Source organism: Ciconia boyciana, chromosome 8 (assembly GCF_034638445.1).
Source record: "Ciconia boyciana chromosome 8, ASM3463844v1, whole genome shotgun sequence".
Lineage (NCBI taxonomy): Eukaryota > Metazoa > Chordata > Aves > Ciconiiformes > Ciconiidae > Ciconia > Ciconia boyciana.
In genome coordinates, this window is record NC_132941.1 from 21,703,540 (window position 1) to 21,713,846 (window position 10,307).

At 38.4% G+C, this 10,307-nt stretch overlaps 1 protein-coding gene across 5 annotated transcripts in view; it reads left to right on the forward strand.

The window, feature by feature from the left end:
- HMG20A (high mobility group 20A) overlaps nt 1–6,163 on the forward strand; it is a 47,290-nt gene extending 41,127 nt beyond the window's left edge. For 4 of the 5 annotated variants that reach the window (XM_072869297.1, XM_072869299.1, XM_072869296.1 and 1 more), the window contains exon 12: nt 1,943–6,163. The gene's annotated coding sequence lies outside the window, so the exon portion shown is untranslated. The remainder of the gene's footprint in view (nt 1–1,942) is intronic. The other variant, XM_072869300.1, reaches the window with a different exon arrangement.
- Nucleotides 6,164–10,307: the final 4,144 nt, after the last annotated feature.

Below are 10,307 nucleotides of genomic sequence, written 5' to 3' on the forward strand. Positions count from 1 at the left end.
CTCTGTTATAAACTGAAAATACCCTACAACTACCTGGTCTGTAGCACCTGTAGTCAAGCTCTTCCAGTTATGAAGGTTTACATGTAAATGAAGCACTGATGTGTGGTTCAGGTTATATGTAGCATTTGCTGAGACTCTAATGATTGTGGTTTATGCATAGATTATTACTGAGCTCATGATTCTATATTTTTGCTTCTGTTTAACAGCTTAGAAAACTGTAATAGGGAACTGAGTAGAAAAACAAATCAACAAGAAATACCAGTCTTTCTGCATTACGGTGCTTGTTTGCATTTCCCACATCACTTACTCCCCCATTTTCCCCATGATGCACAGCACTAGACAGCCATTAGGAGTTTGCCTACTTCTATTTTAACTACGTACCTACCTGCATTCTTTAGGCATTTCTTATGTAGACATCTTATGTACATGTCTTGAATACTGTTTAGAAATGCAAATAAAGCTGTGTTGTGCCATCTGCAAATATGAAGGCAAGGCTTTTCATCCTTTCTGATTCTGACCTTTTGTGGTACTGTTTAGAACAGTTAATTACACGTTCCCCATTATAGTCTGGCTTAAGCTAAAAGATCATTGTCCTTCCAGAGGGTAGCCAGATGGAACGGACTATAGTTCTAAGAGATGACTGAGCTCCCAGCAGAATAAAGAAGTGCCTTTACTGCTGCTATTTATGAAGGGAACAGCTTGTCGATCCAGGTCTGGGATTTTTCAGTAGCTCATCAACCTCCTCATTTTCGTACACTGTTTTCAATTAGCACGCAAGCTCAGAAGGAGAATCAGGGGATGGGGAGGTTTTACAGAATATATAAGAGGGAAAGCAGTTTCTCATCAATCAGTTATTAGAAGGGCATGCCAGGCCCTGAAACAGATGTTTGTCCTTTAAGCACCTTGCTAGAAAAATCATATCTCAAGGTGACTAAAATCTAAACTTTGGTTCTCATGTCAGGTGGATTCATATTTCCTAAATGATGGACAATTTCTGTGTTCCTAAAAATGCAAATATCTTTTTCTTGGATAAACTGGATTCAGCTGTAATTGGTTTGGAAAAAATAATTATTGCTTTAGAATTCTTCCTTCCACTTTATAGTTGAAAAACAGGACTCCATTCCCTTCTTCGCCCTCCCACCAATACCTTCTCTCTTTTCAGCAGCAAAACAGTGTGAGGCAATTAAAAACGTGATTAATAATCGCCTAGTTTCATTATATAAAGACATGCATGTAACTGGATATAACGATCAAGTAATTCACAGGGCTATTAATTACACTGATGTTCACTTGGCAATGATTATATTTTTGTGACAAAATCTTAGAAGGGAGAAGGTTGGGCTTTATTGGATGCAAACCTAGAAAAAAGTAGAGGTTCCCTAGAAAAGAGGAAAGCTTTGGATAGAAAGGTTCAGCTGGCATCTGATAAACTGTATCAGCAAACTGTCATCATCATTGTCCCTTTGTTAATGTGCATATGAAGTATATTAATTATCCTAAATGTAATCTCTATCAACCAAATGGTCTGTTTGAGGTTGTAACACGTTACAAATCAATTTCATATAAAAATCTTTTTATTATGATACTCTTGAAAACCACTGTATTTCACAGAACTGAGAGGTTTTTTGATGGCTTAGTACATTGTATTTAGTGACTCTCTGACTATACTAGTGAATGTTTTTGTTTTTCTGTACTGCAAGGTAAAGAGAACTTCTCTGTGCAAACAGTATATGGGGCAAGAAGAGGAAGTTTTTTGTTATTTAGCACTCTGTTCTTTGGATGGAAACAGGAATTCAGTTACAATTCTGTCTCTATAGGCTTCTTTGCTATACTTCTTAATATTGTGTTTTCAGATAAATCATCGAGAAAATAATGTCATGGTGCCTGTTTAGTCCTGGCAGAGTGTAGTTTTCTAACACTTATTTTTCTGTTTCATCTGCAGGTCTCGTGACCCAGGGATGCTTTACAAAATTTTTTTGGCCAGTGTGGAATAAGAAGCCATGAGGGAAAGACTAGGGGTGGGAGGCAGATTTGCAGGTTTGTCCTGGTCCCTGCCTTTGTGGTTTGTCAGCGAGACAAACAGATCAATGCATTAAAAGGTCTTAAGAAGCCACGGACACCATCCACTAAACATTTGGAACTGTCCTCTGTGTAAACATTTAAGAGCATGCAACTTTTGTGCAATCTTCAGTTTCTTGTTAATTTTGCTGGGTGTGAGGGTGTATACATTCTGTGGACTGGCTGACTATGGAGATGAAATCTCGCGGTTTGTGAAATGAAGTCAGCCTATGTGTTGTAGTAATAACTTTGATATGTTATACTGCCAAATGTCTTCTAGTGTCTATTATTTTGTTTTCATGATTATTTTGTGGGATTACCTTCCTCCACTTTAGTTTTCTTCTTTTGATCTTGTTATCTGATACTTGCAGTACTGGATAGCAGCGCTTGTGTTCTCTGCTATAACAGTCAGTCTTCCTTGGTGCACTGTCTTGTCCTACCCTGCCTGCTATGTTTATATAAGCTTTTCTTAAGCAGAATCCTGTTTTTTTGTTAGCCTGCAACTCCTACAATGTGAGTTTGCTCCTTGCTAGAGACTGGCTGTGGTTGATGCTTTGTGACTTGATTGTACTATGAGACAGACTTCCTCTCTCCCCCCTCTCTTCAAGCACCTCTCTTGCACATAGCATCCTGCTCTTCTGTGAAGGTCTCCTGTTATCTCTTGAAAATGTTTGGTGGAGCATTTTACTACTGCAAAAGTCAGTGGTAATCAAGATAGAAAGTGATAGACGTTAGTTCTTCTCAGCAGGGAAAATAAGAATCTCCATTTTAGACTGAAATCACAAAGCTTGACCTTCCTCTGATATATTGCTCAGTCTAATGTTACTGCCTTGTTTTTGAGAGAATGATCTCATGGTGAGAGTGGTATTCTATAACAAGAGAAATGGACAGGGGGATTGCATTTTGTTCTGCCCTCCTGAAATCACAGTGCTGGGAAGCAATATGCCTGCAAGCAGCACATGTATTTTTGCATGAATTATTAGAGCAGAGAAGGTTATTAGCAGCTAGGTCCACATAGCAGCCCACAGAATTCTACATTACAGCCCGTAAGTGCTTTCACCTTTTGTACAGTTAAAGTACAGCCTGTGGAGCCTATAGCATTCAGCATATTGTGTTCCAGTGTGACCTAAATGGCCTTTCACTTACATCAAGTAGAACTCTGCATGCCAGAGTCTATAATCTTGCTGAGCTACGCTGCACCTCCTGTCAAAGATGAAGGCACCTACTGTCTGCACTAACTTATGCAAATCATTTGCTGCCCTTTGGTTCCTGTCAAATTGTTAATTCAGACTTCGGTTGAGCACTTGTTGGACATCTCTGGGCTTTAATGGTAGTGGTTTAAATGCTCGCTCTTCCACACGACAATCTCCTTGTTCCTCCTTAAGAAATCTTAAAGATTTCCCTTTTATGAATTGGAGATTGCTTTCATTACCAGAGTGCATTGCAGTCAGCATCACTTTAATGTATCTGTAACGCAAGTATTTGAAGATTAAAAAGCAGTTTCTTCTTTTCCCACGCTGTACCTGCGGACTTCATGCTTGCCTGAAGCCATTTCCATGTCAATACCTTGTATGTCAGGTCTCCACTTACTCATGGGCTTATTGCTGTAGCCAAGCAGCAAGGATTTCCATGTAAATTCAAGTCTTCCTTCAGGGAGGAAACTCCTTTCTCTTGTCTTCGGTCTCATTTTCAAGACTTCACAAAAAGGAACCTCAATTTGCTGCATTGACCTCCATTTTCCTTAGCGTGGATGAGACCAACTGATGTTGGCATGAACTTTTTTAGTGGATTCTATAACAAATATTGTGTGGGGAAGAAAATCCTACAGGTTAATAATGTCTCCAGAATCAGCACTGATACCTTCATCTCCTCTGTGTGTCTTGGTTTTTTTAGAATTGGTGATATTTGACTTTTATTGAAGTGGCCAAAATGCACTGCATAGCCAAAAGTTGATTTACAAAATTCTAAAGTTCAGTCTGTGGCATCTTACCTAATGCCTGGAGTTGTATCCCATAAAGACTTCAGAAATTGCTATGTAATATGATGATAGGATGCAATTCCAGGCTGCGACATACGCATGCCGTAAATAAGGTATGGGTGGCTGCAGGCTGCCCCTGCTTACATAAATTCAATGCAGCTATCAGCTCGTGGCATACTGCTAATACATCATTGTGTTGAGTAGCATGCAAGTGTTATGGGATAGCAAATTTAAGGTGATATTATTAGCTGGAGGCTGACAAATCTCTTGCTTTTTCCCACAAGGAAGGAGGGGAGGTGGTATACCTATCTTAAAGCATCTGGGGGAAGACTAAGTTCTTGCTCACCAATGATGTGACAGATGATGCTTTGTCTCATTAAGAAGCTTCTTATTTACATTGGTTAACCCTATAAAAATGGATTTTGTCTTTCCAGTGTTTTCTGAGTGTCACTTCAGTTTACATTTTTCAGTGTTGGCTGATGATAAAGTAAAAAATGAAGTGGGTGTCAAGGAGAAGAGCGGGATAAAATGCTTTTGTCACTTAGATAAATATATGAAAACAGAATCCATTTGCTGGATTAATGTGTTTGGAATTGTTGAGATGCCAAGTTTCCTGTATGATGTTTTTGTAATTAAACTTTGGAGTTCCATTGTTTTTAAGAAGTTGATGTGCTTGTTTGACACTTGCTTCATTAAAATTGTTCAACACTGAATCCATTCTGATTCAATTTTAACTGTATTTTTCATGAAAGAACTATTACTAGCATTGCTGTCTTGTTTGAGAGATTTTGGCAACTCCACATTAACCTTTGAAAGGAAATAATGTGCCACTTCCCCCTCTTCATCCCAAGTGTATCTCTCTCTGAAAAAGCTAAAGGAAGTAGTTATTATTTATAGTGATGAAAACTTCAGAGGTCTTTGGTTATAGCTAATTGTTATCAGGGCCCTTCCTGTCATCTTTGTTCCCCAACTTGAGTAACTTTAAAAATGTGGTTAATATCTCTCCCTCAGCCCTTTTTTGACATCCTTGTGTTCCTTTGTCCTCCCTAATTTCCCACCATCGTATTTATTTTCTCATCCTATAAGAACCTTCTGTATGATACCTACTGCCCCCCACTTGGTTTTCTTTTCCCCTACTAGATTTTTATCATGTATTGTCCCTTTTGCTTGCTGAGTATGGAGCCAAACTGTAGCCTTATGAAATTTGTACTTCGGGTGTAGATCCTCTGTGGAGGAGTTTGGATGACTTCTGCCTGCACTGGTGCTCTTTCTGAGGTTATAGTGCTGTAAGCAACCATGTCTTTATGTTACTTTTGTGGTCAAATCTCATTATGTTGATTACCAAATTAATGCCTGGTCTTTCTGTATACCAACAGGCTTGGTTCAGATACTGTCTGCTATCTGGAACAGACTGCACATTTAGATTTACAATGCTTTGGAGATTTTGTAAAACACTGATTATGAAATGATAAAGATACAAAAAAATATGGCATCAGGACCAGATGGTAGTCAATCATGCTCAATTTAAGACAATGTAGTGTAGTGTAATATTTCCACCGTTTTTTTCTATTTGTTACCCCCTGTTTACTCTGCTGCTGGTCAATTGGACTGATGATTAATAATCATTTAAGGGAAGTTAGGGGAATTTGAGGGCTCTGCGTTCTTTTAAGAGGAAGAGATCACTTCCCCTTTCCTCAGGCAGGTTCCTGTTGATAATGTATTTGGAATCTGAAATTAAGTATTTTTTTTAATCTTTTGCTTCAGTTCAGTTGTATCCTTCAGAGTCAGTAGTGCACTCAGGCCTGTCCTCTACTTCTACCATCGAATTTTTCTGCTTGTGAACCATGCTGTTTCTTTCTTCATCATTGCTCATAGTATTGAGGCTTTTTTAAACTTTAACTTTTTTTGGAATATATTCATGATTTGCCATCTTAATTGCAAAATCTCTGGATTTTGTATGTATTGTACCATTTTGATATGTGGTAAAGTATCCACATCTGTTATGTAATGCAAGGAATAACGTTTATATAAACTGATTTATGGGTTATATTAATAAACCTGTAATTCTTATGCTGTGGGTTTTTGTTTTTTTATCATTTAATGTGTAGACACTGATGATTTATGTATCTGAAGATATAAAAATTGGAGTTTGTGAAGGTTTGAAGCTTAAGTCTGTATTATTACTGGCATATGGAGACCTGTGCAATGCAAGTTTTTGAATATTTGTACCAAAGTAATGACAAGCAAATGCAGCTAGGATATTTCTAAGCACAATTTTGGAGAGCAGCAAGAGGAAAAGGTGGCTGTGCAAATCATACTAGACATGAAGACACGCAGCTTCCTGCTCTAAAGTTTTCTGACTTAGAGAGGTATGATGCTGATGGCAGATATCACTGAACTATGGCTAGTGTGTGATCTCTATTTCAAAGTTATGTTGGGAGGGAGGTGGGATGAATGATCTACTATTCTCTCATCTTCCGTCTTTGTCTTACATTTCACCCCAGTACGAGGACAAATGCAACACAGGTTTATTGTGTTTGTGTCTATTTGTAGCCACAACACAGTGTTCAGACAGCTCTGAACTATCCAGATTTTATTTGCATGCGTATCCTAATAAGGGAAACTTAATACTGAAATGCCATCACTTCTGTTAATTACTTCATGAAGTGCTGAAGTAATATTTAAGAAGATCTGCATAGAGATGGAGAAGTAGAGAAACAATGTAGAAGGGATTGCTTGTTCAGTTGAGTAGAGAATTGGGTCATGCAAAAATAGTTAAACTAGGGTTTTAGGTCCTGATCCTGAAGTGCTTAAGCATGAGGTCAACTTTCTACTTGTGGATGGTTCCATTGAGTTGACTAGACTTACACTCATAAAAATTGACTCCCCAAATTACTTGCCACATGAGTGCTATAGATCAGAAATAGAAAAAATAATTAAGCACATCTTAAACCAAAAATCCTGAGGAAGCATGTATTCTTCAAAAAATATCTGGAAATACTTATTTTATGAGAATACATTTAAGAAAGTACTGAAAGCAGTGAACCCAGTTAACCCATTAATAGGATTTGAAGCCATGTCATGTTGCTAACCAGATACGTTCTATTTAGAATGCTCCTTTTCCTTCATCTCCTTCATGCTGTGTCTTTATATTCAATTTTGTGTCATCAGAAATTAAGCCCCCATCCTCCTCTACAAGTATGTGTAAATAGTTCACTGATATCAGAAACTGTTCTATGTAGCAAAACTTCTGTCTTAGCTTTCATGTTTTAGGGGAACAGAACATACTCTCTTCTTAACATGTTAAGTAGTACAGTGGGATTCTGAAGGGACCTGCTGGTGGCTCCAGCAATTCATAATAGTAACATGGGACAAATTATTTTTGCAACAGTAAAAGGAAAGTTTTACGGTAGAGATTGTGGAAATACAAGGTTCTGCAAGAAAGTGTAGGTATCAGTACATTTTGTGAATTTGTTAGGCAGGTTGCTTGTGGTCTGTGGAAAGGAAAGCTTTGATTAAAGAGTTGGAAAGCTGTCTGGTTTTAATAAACAGAAAACCTTGAGTCTCCTGCTGATAACTGGAAAAGATTCCAGCTGGTCACAAGCACTACTGTTTCTAGAATATAGGCTTTAGGAAAACTAAGTAAAGGGAATTATGCAGAACATAAGCAGGATACTCTTCCAGACTTACGAACATGCATATGTTTAATTTGAATATCATAAGCATAAATATTTAAGCAATTTGTTACAATTCATTCCTTATGTGCATATCTGCTCAGGCCTGGCAACAGGGTCCTGGTGCTGATTTACCCTGGCCTCATAGCTGGCCCTGTGCTTATGCTGGTATAGCGTGGTTGAAAAATTTGGTGGTGTTGATATTAAACCATACTGGTGTATACATTACTGAATTGATGCAAGTTATTCTAAGATGTAAGAGGGTTCTAAGAACCTCTGCTTTATCTTTTCCTGTTGATGAAATGGTTCATCTCCTAAAGTTGTTAAATACTACTGTATACAGGTTTGTAGCTTTAGTCACTCATGCTCTGGAAGGTGAAAGGCATTCTCACTTTTCCCTAGAAGTTATGTCTGTGCACTGAAGTCGATCAGATCTTTTTGTTTATAAATTTGGATTCTGAATACTTACATATAAAGAGTTCTGTCTGTCCAAATCCTTGGTGGCTAGATATCCATCTGGCTTCCTTGAATTGAGTAGAAGAATGATACTCACATCAACTGAATACCTGGCTGTCTGGAATCAGAAAGAGGTTTAGTTTTCAATCTGGAGTAATAGTACTATGGGATTTCTCTTTCTATCTCATATTGGCAGTTTTAGTTTTATTAAATCTGTTCCAGTGTTAGTCAAGAGAGAATTCCCTCATCTAATTTATTTGAAATAATATTGCTTAAGCCCAGGACACTGGCAGAGAAATCCCAAACTGAAATTTTAGGCCTGTAAACATACTGTTTCAACCCCTCACCCTTCAAAATGGATGTTAACAACTGTATTAGTATTCTAATTCTTCTCAGAGGAAGTTTCTTTTCCTCTATGACAATTCAAATTCCTGCCCAAGTTGTTTTTGTTTCTTTAATATTGGAGGAAGAGAAGTAAACTGTTTGGACTGGGGGAAGAGATGCAGGAAGTTTATCAGAAGTGCAAGCCAGCAGGATGGCTGAGTCCAGGATAGTGAAAAGCTCTGGAAAATTAATCTAACGCCTTTCCCGGAAAGGACTGTGGCTTTTTTAGCATGAATGTTGTATACACTCTGAAACAGCAGTACACATGCTGTTTTCCTTGTGTGTAAGTATGGATTATGGAGAGTGTTGACATTGTCCTCAAAAGATTTCAGAGCATCTCTTAAAACACTTCTACAGAAGTAGAGCATCCTTTAGAAGAAATGTAGCTGTGTACCGACATGTAGCTTTCAAGCCAATGCTATGAACTTGATATGCAGGAGGGAAGGGTGTCATTTTTCTTCTGTTTACTAGCATTAATAATGAGTGGCCCTGGCATATATAAATGCACAGAGTCAAATTCTGCTTACAACCCATTTTTTTCCAAAAAAGGTGAGTAAGAATTACCTTCTGCCCTCATACCATTAAAAATCTGTTAAGGGACTTTGTAGGATAGCAGAAATAAGACAATACAGGAATAGAATTTGCATTTGTTCTTGAGGTTAATGTTCACCTACTGCCAGTGCAGAAATGGTTGAGTTTTTAGCCTCAGTAAGTTTGGATTCAGACCTGCAAATTCCATACATTCTTGAAGTGCTTTTGAGCAGGAAAAAGTAGCAAATGTGAAAATGGAATTCCAGCTGCACCCGAGTTTCAGGACTTCACAGTTATGTGGTAAATGTGCATTTCCAGATGTCTGAAATATCTACCCACATAAGGAAAAGAACCCATTTTCTACTGGAGGAAGCAGTGCCCTCTAATGATAAATCTTGGTATCTCAAAATGAGGGTGAAAAAGCCTGTTGGTGAGAGCCAGAGAGCTTCTGCATGTGGAAACTTAAGTCAGTTCCCTGGTTTTGTTCTAGACAGATGGTAGTTTCTTGGTTTTTGTGGGTTTGGTTTTTCTTTAATTATTTTATTTATTTGTTTCATGCAGATACATTATCCTTTTCCTACTGTGCTTTGAGGGCTGGTCAGGGTGGAAGTGGTACAGCAAGCATTCTTGTGTTACAAGGAAATGCTGGTATGGCAAATAAAACATGAACTCAGTTTGCATGTCTTTGAAGTTGTCGTTCTGACAGCAAGGAATGGCTGTGAAAAAGGTTTCTAGTTGGCTAAAGCTGATTCTGTGTGTTGGCTGATATGTAAAATCAGCACAGCTGACTTCTCTAGCTTCCTAACTAGCAGGAGCTGTGACTACATTAATCCATGTAATGGAAGCTTTGCAACTGTTGGTATTTACATAGTACTGTGTCTTTGTAGAGCTGGTTTTCATTTTGGGAGCCTGCAACAGCTTTACACTTAAACAGCACTGCCAGCTCTCTGGAGCTAGTGCATATACAGCATGGTGGTAGCTGCTTCACTATGATCTTACTCCAGCCGAAAGCATCCCTGCCCAACTGTGAGCTTCACTAACTCATCAAAATAGTACAAAGCTACCCATCTTTTTTCTTGCTGAAAGTTTTCTGTGTTTCGTGAATTGGCTGAGCTCATGTAGAGGTCTGAAAAGCACTGGGGTTTGCCCAAAGTAAGCAGAGGATCAGAGAGGGGAGAAGCAGGAACTCCTTTCTGGAGGGATCTTGCTGCATTTTGGCTCACTGT